Source organism: Xiphophorus maculatus, chromosome 9 (genome assembly GCF_002775205.1).
Source record: "Xiphophorus maculatus strain JP 163 A chromosome 9, X_maculatus-5.0-male, whole genome shotgun sequence".
In the NCBI taxonomy this organism is placed as follows: Eukaryota; Metazoa; Chordata; class Actinopteri; order Cyprinodontiformes; family Poeciliidae; genus Xiphophorus; species Xiphophorus maculatus.
In genome coordinates, this window is record NC_036451.1 from 11,025,626 (window position 1) to 11,040,708 (window position 15,083).

Here is a 15,083-nt window from a genome sequence, read left to right on the forward strand (position 1 = left end):
AGCTGTACTCATTATTATTGTCTCAGTCTGTGTAGAGCTGTCAGCCCAAAATGGTCAGGTGAAGGTTCACCATGGAATGAGAACAAAAAGAGACATGAATGAATGGCAAACGTAAGTTACACATCCCTGATGAAGAAGTATACTGTACATTTTGCACCATTTGTCACACACAGAGATGCATTATAATTTGCACATACTTTATATACATGAGAAGACTTATTCCTTTAATATTTGATTGTGTTAAGATATGCCAACATATGAAGACAAAAAAAGAGTGTAATAAAAGTTTGAAGAAGGAAATTTGGAGTTGGGGGGTTCTATATTGTTGACAACCCACTTTTATTTCCTTATTATTCACACTACTGATCAAAAATATTTATAAAAAGTATTGCACACAAACCAGAATTGGCTGCCAGGTTATTGTTTTTCTTGTCTTGATAAAGAAGATTTCCCTGTATGCTTGAAAAGTGAGAGTGAGGCATGGAAAGTGAGTCCCAATTGTTTGCTCTGTCAACCTTTGTTACAGGATCATCACACAGTGTGTTTAAAAGAATGCTGTGAAATGTCTAAACTGTAACCAATTTATTCTTCCAAATAATTACCCAATTTCTGCTTCCTGAAAGTGGCCCAAATTACTTATAAGTAGCTGACTGGCAGTCATCCTGACCACAAAACGGAACTTCGTTGGCTTTCAAAAGTGTAGTACAGCAAAGGTTCAACTCTGTCTGCGTTTTTCTGTTGTTAGTCAGTCTTGCCTAATTCATTAAAATCAGATGCAACATGAGCTTGGCTTTGTAAATGTAAAGAGGTTATCTCAGAGCTAAATGGTAAAGCTTTTGGTCACACATGGGCATTTGGCTTAACATGATGAATGACTTCATCATTCATCATGTTAAGCCATGATGCTTAACGAAGTTCACAATAAGTATTTGTCCAGGACGGGAGTAGCTCATCATTTTCCAGCTTGTATATGGTTTATTTTCAGTTGTCTTAGATCAACATACAGATATGGAACAAGTATTTCCCATTAAGTGAAATATGTTTTTGAATCCTGTTTACCCCAGAAATGCTAAGAAATAGTTTAATAAGTACTGAAATCTTGGGGAAGCAAGAAACGATTAATCAAATTACAAGTAACAAGTCCAAAACTAACAAATAAAACAAATATGGATACTTAAAATTATTTGACCAAATTATTGATACAAATTAGGTTTACTTGCAGAATATAAAACTTAGCAGCTAAACAAGAACATTAAGGAGCACAACAAAAGAAACTTTACTTATGCACTTTCCAAATCAAACATAAAATTAAACCTTTCTCAAAATTATTAAACTCCTTCATGACAAGCATGTTTACTGTTTTATTGAGCAGCATTTTGTTTTTATGATGTTTTGCAAAAGTGATTCACTGCCAGAGAGTTTCTGGCAAAGTTTCTGAGAAATCTTAGTCCACCCCTCATGAGCTACAGCTTCAAACTGACTAATAATAAATGCATGCTTTGACCCCGCAACCAAGATTTTCAATAATTTTCAAGGCAGGCATTAGTTTCAAAGATACTTTAGTATCTTTGACAGATAATAACTTAATTTATAGATTAAAAAAATAAAACAGTTTAAAGACAGATGAAATACCTGTATGATACAGATGAAATAAAAACAGTAAGAACAATTGGTATAAAATTAAGGGACTAATGACACAGTAAACAAGTGGGTCTTTAACTTAGATTTAAAATACTTCACAGTGGTTAAACACTCTTTTATAGTCAAAATGTCAAGGATGTTTATTTCCTCCCACTCTCGAATATGTAATGACACCTTCCTAAAACAATGGCCCAAGACATTTTTTTTCCAAAAGTTACGTTTGGAAAAATCAGCCCCTTTTTATTGCCAAAAGATTATTTCACTTTTGTTGCTTTAATACACTTGATTCAGACGATTGCAGTCCAGCAAACACATGTAAATCAGCCATCAACTGAAATCAGCTGGGCTGGAGCAAGAAAAAAACAAAAACTTGCTGGCCAGTATGACTTGAAGACTAGAGTTGGAAAACACTGTATGAGGGAATGCTAAGGTAATGATTCAACCATTATTACAACATGGCACGGGCTTATTATGGGCATTCAGAAAACAGAGAACAAACATACTACTGGTTTTGTTTTCATGTTTAGCACAGACAAAAGTACAACTTCTGTGTTTTTTAGGGAAATTATAAAATTAAAAATTAAAAATTTTAATTTTAAAGCCTGGTGCATGTAAGAGCACATCAGAATTGGATTCATTAATTTTGTGCTTATGTTAACAATACATTTGGATTATTTCATATGAATACATTTCAATCCGGTCAAGCAATTTCGTGTACGTAAACATACCTGCAGTTGCTACCATGCTTTTCTCACTTTCAAATATTGCTGATTCATAGAAGCAAAAATGTCCAGATTTGATTTATCATTCCAAAGGAAAAAAAATTATAAAGCATTTGTTGCTTGTTTATATATCTCTGAGTACAAATAGATTTTTTAAAATTTATTATATCATGATTTAAAATTACAATAAAATAATGTTATGAGAAAAGGTTTTAATAGAATTATCAAGAACAGATTCCAAGTCCACGGGTTCCTTCATCAAAAAAGACTACAGTCGTTTGCACAATATTTTCAAAGTCCTGATACTGATAATAATATGAAGCTGATGTGTTAAAAGAGTGGTATTTCCATATTGGTAAAACGAATCCCAAAGTATAACTTCACAGGATGCTCAATATTACTTTTTTGAGCTTTTAATTATTTTTCACATAAGAGTTAATATAAAATGACTCCTTCATTCTCCCATTAGAATTTCATTCTTATATATTGGCAACTTCATTAAGGTAGTATTACGACTTTATTGTCATATTACTTTATTTTCATATTATTACAACTATTATTTTTGTCATTTTAATACAAACACCTGAGAAATTTTGACTCTTGCCAATAAACCTAATTTGCACTGGGGAATAAATTGAATTTCGTGCAACTGTACTAATCAATTTCTTGACTTCTAACAGTAGTTACTATGGAGAAAAAGCCCTCAAAAGAGAGATCTAATTATTATGCACTCCCCTGAAGAAATAATTAGTGTTCTCCAATAATGAAATCACAATATTCCTACTCAAAAACTGAGTTACTGAAGTTTATTTGACCTTTTGGTCCAAAGCTTCACTCAGCCTTATGACATAACACTTCTGACTTCTTTCAGGTCTGTGGGGAAGGAAGCAGGGCAGTGTTCAAGTAATGGCTAGGACAGAGACAGTCGTCATGGGAATGTAAAACCGGGAATTGGTGTCACCATCCCCTTCCTGCCTGTCAGGCTAACTGCACAACTTCATCCCTAAGATAAGGCCGCTGAGCAGTCTTAGCTCAACTTTATTTCAGTGGTTAATGCAAAATCCACAAGTCAATATGTGGCTTCATACCCAGGCGGCAGGTCATTTTTCACCAGCACCAGCAAGTGACATGAGCGGATACTTTAAGGGGAAATTAGGGAAGCAATATTTGTCTGTTTTACATTACAAAAGTCTGCCGAGGAGGATGAGACAATTGACAGCATGACTCCAAAACAAACTGGCGCTATGCAAAACCACCGCTATGAGGTGGCTCCATGGTGATCCAAAGGTTTTATTATCTCATACGTTTATGTTTGCTTTAGATGAATGGGACATTTTGAGCCATGCTAATGAGTCACTGGTTACTCAATAGAAGAGAATGAAATGGTAACCAAAAACAAAGGTATTTTGTTTTGGTTCAAATGGCACATTGTGTTTTTTCATTAATATGAGTGTAACTGAACACAACCCTTATTTGAAAAATGTGTTGAGACATGTTTGCTATTCTTTCATACAATGAATTTTGACAATGACAATGAAAGAAAAGTATTTTGAAAACTGTAATTGTCATATCCTGGGGGTGTTTAGATTGCTTTGCTTTTTCTGTGTTTACATTTTTACTTTCTTGTTTATCTGTGATCAGCCTTAGTTTCTGTTTATTCATTAGATCAGTCTTTTCTTGTTTTGGGTAGGTCTGTTGTTCATTCCTTGTGTATAGCCATTCTTTATCAGAATTTTATTTTTGCCTATTTGTTGTTTGTTCCTTCTTGCTGTCCTTTTTCCTCAGCCTATTTGTTTGGTCCCCTCTCCCACCTACAACTTGTTGTAAGTTGTTTTGGGGATTTTTTTAATGAAACTTAATTTCACCATTACCTCTGGATTCCACTTGCATTGAAGTAGATTCCAGTTAGACACATCATTACAGTAATAATGCATGTTGCATCACTGCAATATAGATGAGCCTGCAGTAGAATGTGATTATGCCAGGATCATGATTGAAAAACCTGAAGCAGTCCATGTAAAAAATAAATCTGGCAATGGAAAATTAATTATTCTGCTTTGCTAGCTCCTACGATATGTGGATAATATTCTTCATGATCCTGGAGATGATGGTAAACTAAGTTTACATTAAAAGCAAAATATATATACGCATTGGCTGCTTTGTGTTTAAAGATGTATCTACTGTATATGTATAATTGATTCACACATAGTTGCTTATGGTATAGTGAATTGGCAATTGAGAAAAGGAGTAGACTATACAAGATTTATTTTTCTTCAAAGTACTCCTTCAGATTTAAAAAATAATGTTTGTCAACATGTGACCTAGTTATTTTAAACTGACAATTAATCAAACAAAATAATAATAATAATAATAATAATAATAATAATAATAATAATAATAATAATAATAATAATAATAAAGAAGAAGCAATGTTTGGTTCAACAACCACTTTGAGCCAAACAACACCTTAAAAAGTAAATAAAAAAACACAAAATGTGTGTTTACATACATACAGGCAATTAAGTAATAAAATTGGCAGATTCACAGAATCCTAATCAATATTCAGAACTGTGAAGACTGAAACAAACTAATAGGTTGGACAAATTTACATCTCTCATACTAATTAAACAATGTAATAGGAGTATCAGTTTTCAAACAGAAACACCTGGTTTATTTACATACTATTTATAGAAAAGGTCATAAATAAAAGGATTTATACCCTTCTCAATAAGCATTTCAGAATTTTGCAGCTAAAGCCTTCTTATAATTGCTGACCAATCTTCAGCTTGTTTCCATAGTTTTAGCCACCTCTCCGTCATGCTATACTTTAGCTGTCACCACGGATTCTCTGTCAGATTCAAGGGACTTGGGGTTTTATTACATGAAAAGTGTTTTTCATCAGTATGTAGCTATGTGAATTGCGATCATTCAGGCAAACAGCTGTCCATGTTAATTTGCAAGGTTCTCCGGAATCAAATGGAAAAGGCCAGGAATAAACGTGAAACTTGTTTTCTGCTGTTTGAAAACTCAAACACAATAGCAAGCCTTCCCTTGCTCATTGTATCCCCAGTATTTGCTTTGTAATGTGTTTGGCTATCTAACAGCTGAAAACCATAGACCTGCAAATCGCATGCCATATGAATTGCGTTGAAAGGCCAGACAAACTCACCTCTCAGCACGGCTGCTTAAGAGACCTGATTTAAAATGTTGCCCTTATAGTTGTGGGGTAAGATTTAAGACTGTAGTCTTGTTATTCACAAACCATAAAAATAATTTTAAACCTATATATAATAATGCTTTAAAGAGAGGGTATTGTGTATATTCCAGGCAAATAGTTATATTTTATAACACAATCAAGAAACTATGTTACCTTCAGTTGTTATGAAAATGCAGCATCTATCAAAAATAACTTATAAGAAATTTGACTTCATATTATAGCCAAGACTGATGCCTTGAAATTGGTCTCTGTCTCTTAAAAAAAAAAACTCCTACCCTTTCCTACTGCAATGCAGGTAATCACTGCAGTGCTTCTCCATGCCATCCGTTGAATACCATTTACAAGACTTCTTGGGAGAGTTGTAGTTCATATGATGAGCTCAGCAGACATGCAGTTTCACCAAGTGTTTGAGAAATTGCTGCTGCTAGTCTGGCAGGGCCATGGAGGGAAGGGTGCTCTGTGGGTCAGTAGCTCAAATGGGGACTAAAGCGCCAAGGCAGAGCTTTGGATAAATAGGTGGTGCACTGAAGAAGCAGGCACTAAGGCATCCCCAAAGAGCACCCATGGGAGATTCAAGGATTTCTTAAATATGCATTAATGAGTTAAAGCAAAACTCTGGGTATGGTTTTGGTGAGGGAATGGTATTATAACATGATGGGCCTCTTAATGACAAATAGTCATGTGTTACGATATGAGCAACAGGCTTTATAAATGAACTGAATTATTTTTTCTTTTCTGTGATGTCAGTTTGTGGTGCTGAGCTTGATTTTCCAGTGCCTGCACCTGTTCCCAAATGGACTTGCCTATTATAGTGCAACCTATTACAGGTTAAATTCCATCCGAGTACCCAATAAAGTTGCTATTTAGATTTTTATAGACTGAATCTGTGCCGGCCATTGCTTTTAATGGGTGCTTTTTATGGTTTGGTTACATTTTGAAGAACTTTATCTCCCATTTTACTGCAAAACTGTACTTTTTCCCTTCAAAACTTCAGCTAAATCATCACTGTACTTCATGTCTTCAAGGTTTTGTAACAGAGAAAGAGTTCTTATGGGTAAAGCTTTCTTCTTGTTTGGTTAACAAAGTGTATTTATTTTGTTCATGTTTTGACAAGTAAAAATGCACAGAAGCCTAGAAATATCTAAAACAAATATAATTTAACTAAGCATGGGTGTTGGTTGTGTTGAGACTATTAACCCTCTCACCAAGAATGGCAAATCAATCATATTGAAATGTATTAATTAAAGGTATATTTTGATAAGAATAGATCATGATGGACACACAATCCCAACAAAACCACCAGGAAAAGTGACACACAAAATTCACAGTCCCTGGTTCACATGTCGAGCCTTCATCCTGCCTTCATTCAGCCTGAATTCATAATTTTTATTTCAATGGTGCTTTAATGAAGATAAGGTTATCTAGAGAATTACTGCCTAATTAGGACAAGTTGGGAGGATGAGGAAAAGGCTTATTGTTCTGAATAAAGGTTATCAGAGAGGTCCTTGCATCTACACCTTTTCTATATTGTTCAAGTTCCGTATTCTTAGGAAATTGGTGGGGTTCTTCCTGTCATGTATATTGAAGTCATGCTGATTGGTGTTTACTTAGACATTACTAATCCTGTTATCAAGAGGCTCTTACACTTGAGTCAAGAAGTTCCCATTAGTGTTTCAGCACCCCAAAATATCAATGGCCTTATTGTGCTTCTCAGTTAAATTCTAAATCAAGCTAAGAACACAGTGTTGATCCTGTTCAATATTCTGTAAACAGTTTCTTTATTAATAAACTCTCAGTATAAGTGTAAATCAGGTTTAACTTTAAATATACTGTATGGCCTTAACAGATAAGACCTGTCAATGGTTCTTTTTATGTGCTTTGAAGCAAGACAATGTAATCCTTGAACTCTGCTATTATCTCTGAATAGTGCACTGCTGGGTGTAGTTCTACGGGAAACTGCTCATGCAGACATTTCCTTTAAAGAGTTGACAGAAGCCTAACTCATACCCTTTGTTTTGGGAGTGTGTCAGTTTCCCTTGGGATTTATGCAGAAGGATCAGCACAATGATAAGCTATACACCTTGTAGTCATACTATTGACGGTGTAATTTCTGTATATATTTAATAGAGATCTATTCTTGGTTTCATTTTGGCAACATTCTATTTATGGTCGAAGACATCCAAGGTTTGCCTTTGTTTTTTAACACAATAAGAGCATTCAATCATGGTCACTGCTGAAATGAAGCAATTTTCAGGAATCCGATTCTGCTTCAACCCCTAAAGTCATTTATGACAAGTTTGTTTTATTAATTAAAAACCCATAATTGTCTTAGATAATTTTGGAGACATTCTCCAATGCCTATGAGGATTACAGTGGGTTCTCTGTCATATATGAGTGAGAGTTCCCCGACGGCTAGTCATATCACATCTGGTCACTGCCAGGTACCAAGCAAAAACATTTCACATTGCAGTTGCAATGGATAATACAAGCTCACAATAAGTTTTAAGTCAAGCTCAGACCCTTGACTTAAGGGTCCTGTTAATATGAACAATCAAGTCCATATTAACAGGACAATCCATTGGAGTAAGGTTCCTAGCTAAGGATTTAGATTAGGAGTCTATTAATGTCTGTGTTTTAAGAGAATATTTTTCATTAAAATCAATTTACCCTGATCCAAAAATTCCAGTTGTTTCATTATTGTCATTATCAGTATTATAAATTATGATATAATTTTATTAAAAACAATTTGGACATGCCGAAGACAATTTAACATAGCAAAACCCACATTAATGCGTCTTTCACACTGGCCACTCTGCCATAGCCCACCATCACAAGTGCTGCTACTTCTGTTTGTGTATATGTGTAAAATATGAAGATAAATAGAGTAGGGAAGGGTTCTCTCAGACACATTAACAAAGCGTGCAGTGGAACGGGTCTCACAAAGGCCAACACAGCTGTGCAAAAACAGTTTTATATAAAATAACAAACTGACACAAAACAGAAACATCTCAATGGAGTACCAAGGATGGATGATGGCAAAAGAGACGACAACTTTGTAAAACTTAAAATGGAAAGTTTAATGTGCATGTAAATGGATCTTAGACCAGGTTGCTTCAGTGTTTCCCTTCGTTAATGGGATGGTTGCAAAATTCTGGCAAAAAAAGAGACCTACTTTGACAAAGTAGTTTTGATGCAATGACAGTTTTAAAAAACTTTATAGACAGAACTTTTCAATTTTTCCTGCATGAAGGAGAATTGAAAGTGCCTGTGTACAATAAAAATAAGCTGTATTTGACTTCATTAAAATAACAGTAAAATATTTAAATTATATAATAATGAGACTTTCACAGTGTGCCTTCAAGTCAGTATAAGCAAAGAATATCACCTGGTTAATTCTGAACATTGCTTTACCTATAACTGTTTTAGTGGTTTGAAATAAAAATCTGCATCAGGACCCTACACTGTAAAAAAAAACTGTAAAAAAACGGTAAAATGTACAGTAGAAATTTGAAGGAATTTTCCGTTTTTACATTTTACAGGTATTTTTCCCGTATTTTCAATTTGGCGCATTGCATCATGGGAACAAGAACCTGCACGAAGCGCAAAATCTTGTTCTGTAGCCATTCAAAGCTCTCTCTCCGACACTGAATGTGTATCCTGGACCCAGGTTGGACTTAGAAGTTGGAGTAATCGGTTTTTGGCACCTCTGGGGTAATGTAAAGTAACTCAATAAACATTTTTTAAATTAAAAAAACAAAACATAGTATTAGTATAGATAATATTTCAGACTGGCGAACCGCTATCTTCTTGTAAATACGGTATAATTTTGCATTCGTTTTACTAAAAATGTTTTTACTCATATTTTTTAAATACCGTTTTTGGTTCTGAAATGTAAAAGTAAGACGAGGTTATTTATAACGGTGACCGCTTTTCTCTTTTTTTTCCCACACTCCAAGTACGGCGCCCATTTTTGCATTTATCTCTTGAGGAACTTGCTAGCTTGATTTTTTCGACCATCTTAATAAGAATGTGTCTCACATAGCCCCCCAAATTATTGATATATATGACAGTCGTCGTCTGCTGTGAGTTTTCTTGATTTAGCCTTTGGTGTTATGCGTTTTTTTTCTTTTCAATATCCAAACTGTTGATAAATGGCGCGTGAAAGTTAGCAGTTCATGGCGTCATACTGCTTGTGCTTATTCTTAAATGTCAGGCTGTAGTTATTTTAATTGTTAAGCACAATTTGATAACCTGGGTGTGAGACGCAGGTGGGTTTTTTTTTTTTTCTTACTTTGACAGGATAGTTTTTACGTCCAGACTCCAGCTTTGTTCTCTTCCAGTTCGTTTTTTGTTTGAACATTATCTTTTTCAGCCAGTGATAAATTTGTTTTGAAGTCAGTCAGGATATGAACAATTAATTTACATATTCCTGAAAGAAAAAAAGGGAATGAGCATTAGGAGGCCCAAAAACTGATATACATAAAGCATTTTGGTTTGCATTTAATTAGAAATTTTGACTGATAAGCCTTTTTGTAACCTCATACTTTTTGGTTACCTAAAGCCCACCTTACAAATTACTTTCTTGCAGTCATACGTTACTGCAACAGAGCCAAGACATTATGTATGTGTGTAATATTTGCACATTTACATGCATCTCATCATCCACATACTTGAAGCATTGCAGATCTCACAGACATGTCCATAATGTATTTTTCTCCTGTGGTCATAAAAAATGTGGAAGAAGGTTTTCTTCATATCGTTGCTTTGCTGTTCACATGTCAAGAACACATTCAGACTTAAAGACCAGTCAAACCCAAAATCGAACTCTATCTGTACAGTTAAAATGCTCATTCAATTTTTGTACAACAGAATATGCGGATGTCAAAGGGATAATTTCTCATCTAAGTGGCCACATAGAAGAAGGTTTAGCAATAACTTGCCCTTTTGATGGGTGCTCCAAAATGTTTCATGTGAAACCATCCTTTTCATCTCACATCTCCAGGTATCATAGGGGATGGAATGAAAGTCAAATATCAGCTGTGCATTTATGTGACGTTGCAGAACAGCATCTTGAGGAAACGGTTTCAGAACAGTCAAGCTCAGGTGAGGCACCATGTAGTTCAGAAAATGTAGGAGATGCTAATGTTGACCAGGCTTTGAAAGTAAATGAAAGTAATGATGCACAATGTACCTACACAAAAAATCTGGCCATATTTTACTTGGGCTTGCAAGCAAAGTATTTAGTTCCAGCCTCCACTGTGACAGAGATAGCAACTGAAATGAAAACTCTTCAAGATATTCAGCATGAATGTACAATGTCTACACAGGAACAACTGAAAACTGCCTTCCAAACAAATCATTTTCCAGAGTCTGATGTTCGAAGAATGATGGCTGAAACCTATAGCATCCAGCGAGCAGCAATCAACAGAGGAAACTCCATCAGCAAGTTATTAGAAGACTGGCCTTTTCTCTTTGAAGCAATCCACCTGTTTGATCACACAACCACCCTTCTTGGCTTCCCAGTACAAACCAGACTGGCAGAGGAATTGTCAAAGAAAGAAAAGACAATAAAGGACTTCCTTGTTGTCCTTTGCTCTTTATATATCAAAAAAGAGACAGCATGTACTGCTGTCTTATTGTGGCATTTCAAAGTAACTTTCTATGGTTAGCTTTCCATTTATTTTGCATTTTCTTTAAAAAATGTTCCTTAATTGTGATTTTAAAAATCTATCCTTTATGTAACCCAGGTGACCACCATGACCCAATCACCTTCCCTTTGAGCTGCCCCTTTAAATTGATTGTTGTGTGCTTCCGGGTTTCTCCTCTTTTCTCCAAACATTGCTGCTGCTCATTGTTGGCTGTCTGATCGGTTGTTTATAAAACAACCAGAGCGCTTAGATTGACTCATCGGTTGTTTTGTCTTTGAGACTTGAAGAATTGCGGTTGTGATCTATTGCCAAAATCGAACAAGTTACCACACCTCCTCAGGCAATCATTACTCGACGGTCAGGTTTTTTTTTCTTCCTTGGATTCACCTCTTTGACGAAGGAAGATGGCGAGCTACCCACCCACCACCTGGTGGTAGGAAACGGAACTGCATTTTTTCCTACAGGAAATGAACTAAAACTCTTAAGGAGTATTGCAAGGGGAAAATACTTGTCTCCTTTTTGCTTTTGGACTTATTGTGGACTCTATTGGATTCTGACATATCACTGATTATAATAATTATTTTGTTGGGTTGTTTTTTTTCCTCCTTCCGTTTTTTTGGAAAATTTATTGTTTTGTTGTTTTGGTATTATTATTATTATTATTATAGCCACTGCAATAAATAGCAGTATTAACTTTACTTTTGCATCAGTTGTATTAATTATTCACCATTATCATGACTCCGTATTGTACCTAGTTCTAATTATATAAGCTGGTTAATATTACAACTTGCAGTCAGAGCTGCGCAGTGAAGAAAGCGCTACATTTAAATAACACCTATACTTTCTCTGGTGATGTAAAAAAAAGGCATAAAATAAGCAATTGGAATAAATTTTAATACTGGATAGTTGCTTGTGTTTTTCTCTGTGGTTTTAATGAAATTATTCCTAATCTGGTTTTATTTGTAGTCTACATGGTTGCAGCATAACCTGGGAGCACTGTATGGATTTCCAGAGTAATTTAATGAGAACACACACATGAAACAAGTTCAAGAAGCTCAACAGAAGAGACTAAATTGCCAAATGTTATCATTGAGAATGTTAATCTACAGCAATCATTTTGAGCCTAGTTGTAATAAAAATCCTATGGGCTGGTTAATGCACTCCGTTAAGAGGCTTATCCTAAAATTTTTAAATCCCAATTACAAATCCCTTAAGGGACAGAACAGCTGCATTACCCACTACTAAGGCCACATGACGTTAGTGCCAAATCAAAAGCTATAATTGAATGCTAACTTCAGTCTTCTGACTATGTCTGAGAGTGACAAATGAGTTTATGAGCCCAATCCAACCCCTACCAGTTATTCTCGCTGTACCTGCATCTACAATGCTTCCACACAGCACCAGAGGGAAGAAAAACAGCCAAAAAACAAACAAAACATTGGAAGGTGAATTTAGCTAATTCTGTATCATCTTAAATTTGCATTGATTGGTAAGTATTCCAAGCTTGAATGTACAATAATGACACAAATATATCACTTAAGTGCCCTAGAATATGACAAAAATAGAACACAATAAAACAAGAGAGTACCAGTTTAGGTTATGAAGGCAATCAGAAGCTAAAACCAATAAAATTCCTCACAGGCCATTTTAAGCAGTCAAAATTACTGAAATTTATTGATATTATGTCAGCAATTATTATGTACAAAGCAAATAAGAGAAAAAAGTTATCAGAAAATATCCAATATTATTTGGGAATCACGACGATTTAAGAGGGGAATATACATTTTAAATATTAATCATGCAAACAACCTTAAAAAGTTTCTGTGAAGAGGCTTTTAATATGTACTCGGAGAGTAATACTGGGACAAAGGACCTGAGCTGATTAGCTAATGGGCTGCAGGTGTGTGGGGAGACAGTAGAAGGCGAACAGAGGAGAAAGAGAGAGACAGAGAAAGAGAGAGAAAGTGACATAGGGGGTGAAGAAGGGCACACTGGGGAATAGGACATTAACATTAAAAAATAACTAGACATAAGAAGGATAGTTAGCCTAGAGTAACAAGGAATAACTAGATACAAGAAATAGTAAAACATAATAAACTAGAATCACTATGAAAGGACTGACTAAAGAAAACCCTTAAGTGTTTCACTGACAAGTGAACTTTAGAAGGAACAGAACTAGAACAGCACTGTTGTGAATGCTTCACACCAAATATGCTGCCATATTGACAAATGTAGGAATCTTGAAGAACCTAGCTTGAACTCTAAACCAGCTGGACACAAACTTCCATCCAAAGCATGTGCATTTCGCACTGGAGATTATATCATCACTGTTGCCATACCCATTTGCTAGTGACAGCAGAGTTCAGCTACATATAGTGCTATAACACATATGGGAACATTTTAACACAAGCCAGTTGGGGTAACCACTTGTGGCTGGACCTTGTGGTAGTCACACCAGTTTAACTGAAGTTAAACTGCCAAGTATGGTTAAAGTGACAGCAGATGATTTGAAGCTGATGCACCCATGTCTTTGCAAAACAAGCATCTGAGGCATTTGGTTAGCTCATGATGTGCTTTAAAAAATTGTAAAGTTGGTCTGCTTTAATATTATTGTCTGAGTAACAGTTTCCAAAGATGCTGAGAAGAGTTTGATGAGTTTTTTCCTGCTGTCCTTATTCCTGTTTAAAGGTTGTGGCTAACCAAATTGGGTGGGACCCTGTAGTTCGATTACTTTGCGACCAGCACTGAGTCAAATAAAGTGAAACATAGTGACATTCATCCAAGACTGCTGTGATGTATATATATATATATATATATATATATATATATATATATATATATATATATATATATATATATATATATATATATATATATGTGTGTGTGTGGGGGTGTGTGTGTGTGTGTACACTTACGGAACAAGCATAATTGTTATTTTTTCTTTTTTTAATGCAATTATTTCATGGTCACTTTTAGTGGATAGAAGTAAATGTTGGATGAACATGTACAAACAGTGGGGGGGACAGTATTTAGTCAACTACCAATTGAGCAATTTCTCCTATTTAAAAAGATGAGACAGGCCTGTAATTGACATCATAGATATACCTCAACTATGAGAGATAAAATGAGAAAACATATCTAGAAAATAACACTGTCTGATTTTTTAAAAAATTTATTTGCAAATTATGGTGGAAAATAAGCATTTGGTCAAGAACAAACAAGCAAGATTTCTTGCTCTCACAGATCTGTAACTTCTTCTTTAAGAGGCTCCTCTGTCCTCCACTCATTACCTATTGTAATGGCACCTGTTTGAACTTATCAGTATAAAAAAACACATGTCCACAACCTCAAACAGTCACACTCCAAACTCCACTACAGTGAAAACCAAAGAGCTGTGGAAGGACACCAGAAGCAAAATTGTAGACCTGCACCAGGTTGGAAAGACTGAATCTGCAATATGTAAGCAGTTTGGTGTGAAGAAGTCAACTGTACAAACAGTAATTAAAAAATGGAAGACATACAAGACCACTGATAATCTCCCTTGATCAGGGGCTCCACGCAAGATCTCACCCATGGGGTGAAAAGATAAGTGACAATGTATCATTCAATTTATCATTGTATCATACAATGTGTTTCTCATACTTTGCATGAGGAACACTCATACAATGTTTCAGAAAGCAATTGCAAAGGGTACCAAGGACACTGAAAACAAATACATGAAGTTTTTGAACAAACTTCAGTTAGTAACAAGTTGGGAGTGATTGTTTTTTATATATATCAAAACAGTTTTAGGGATTTCTACATGTTATGAATCTATTTTAAAGTATGTTACATCATGGTAGGTTAGAGAGGGAA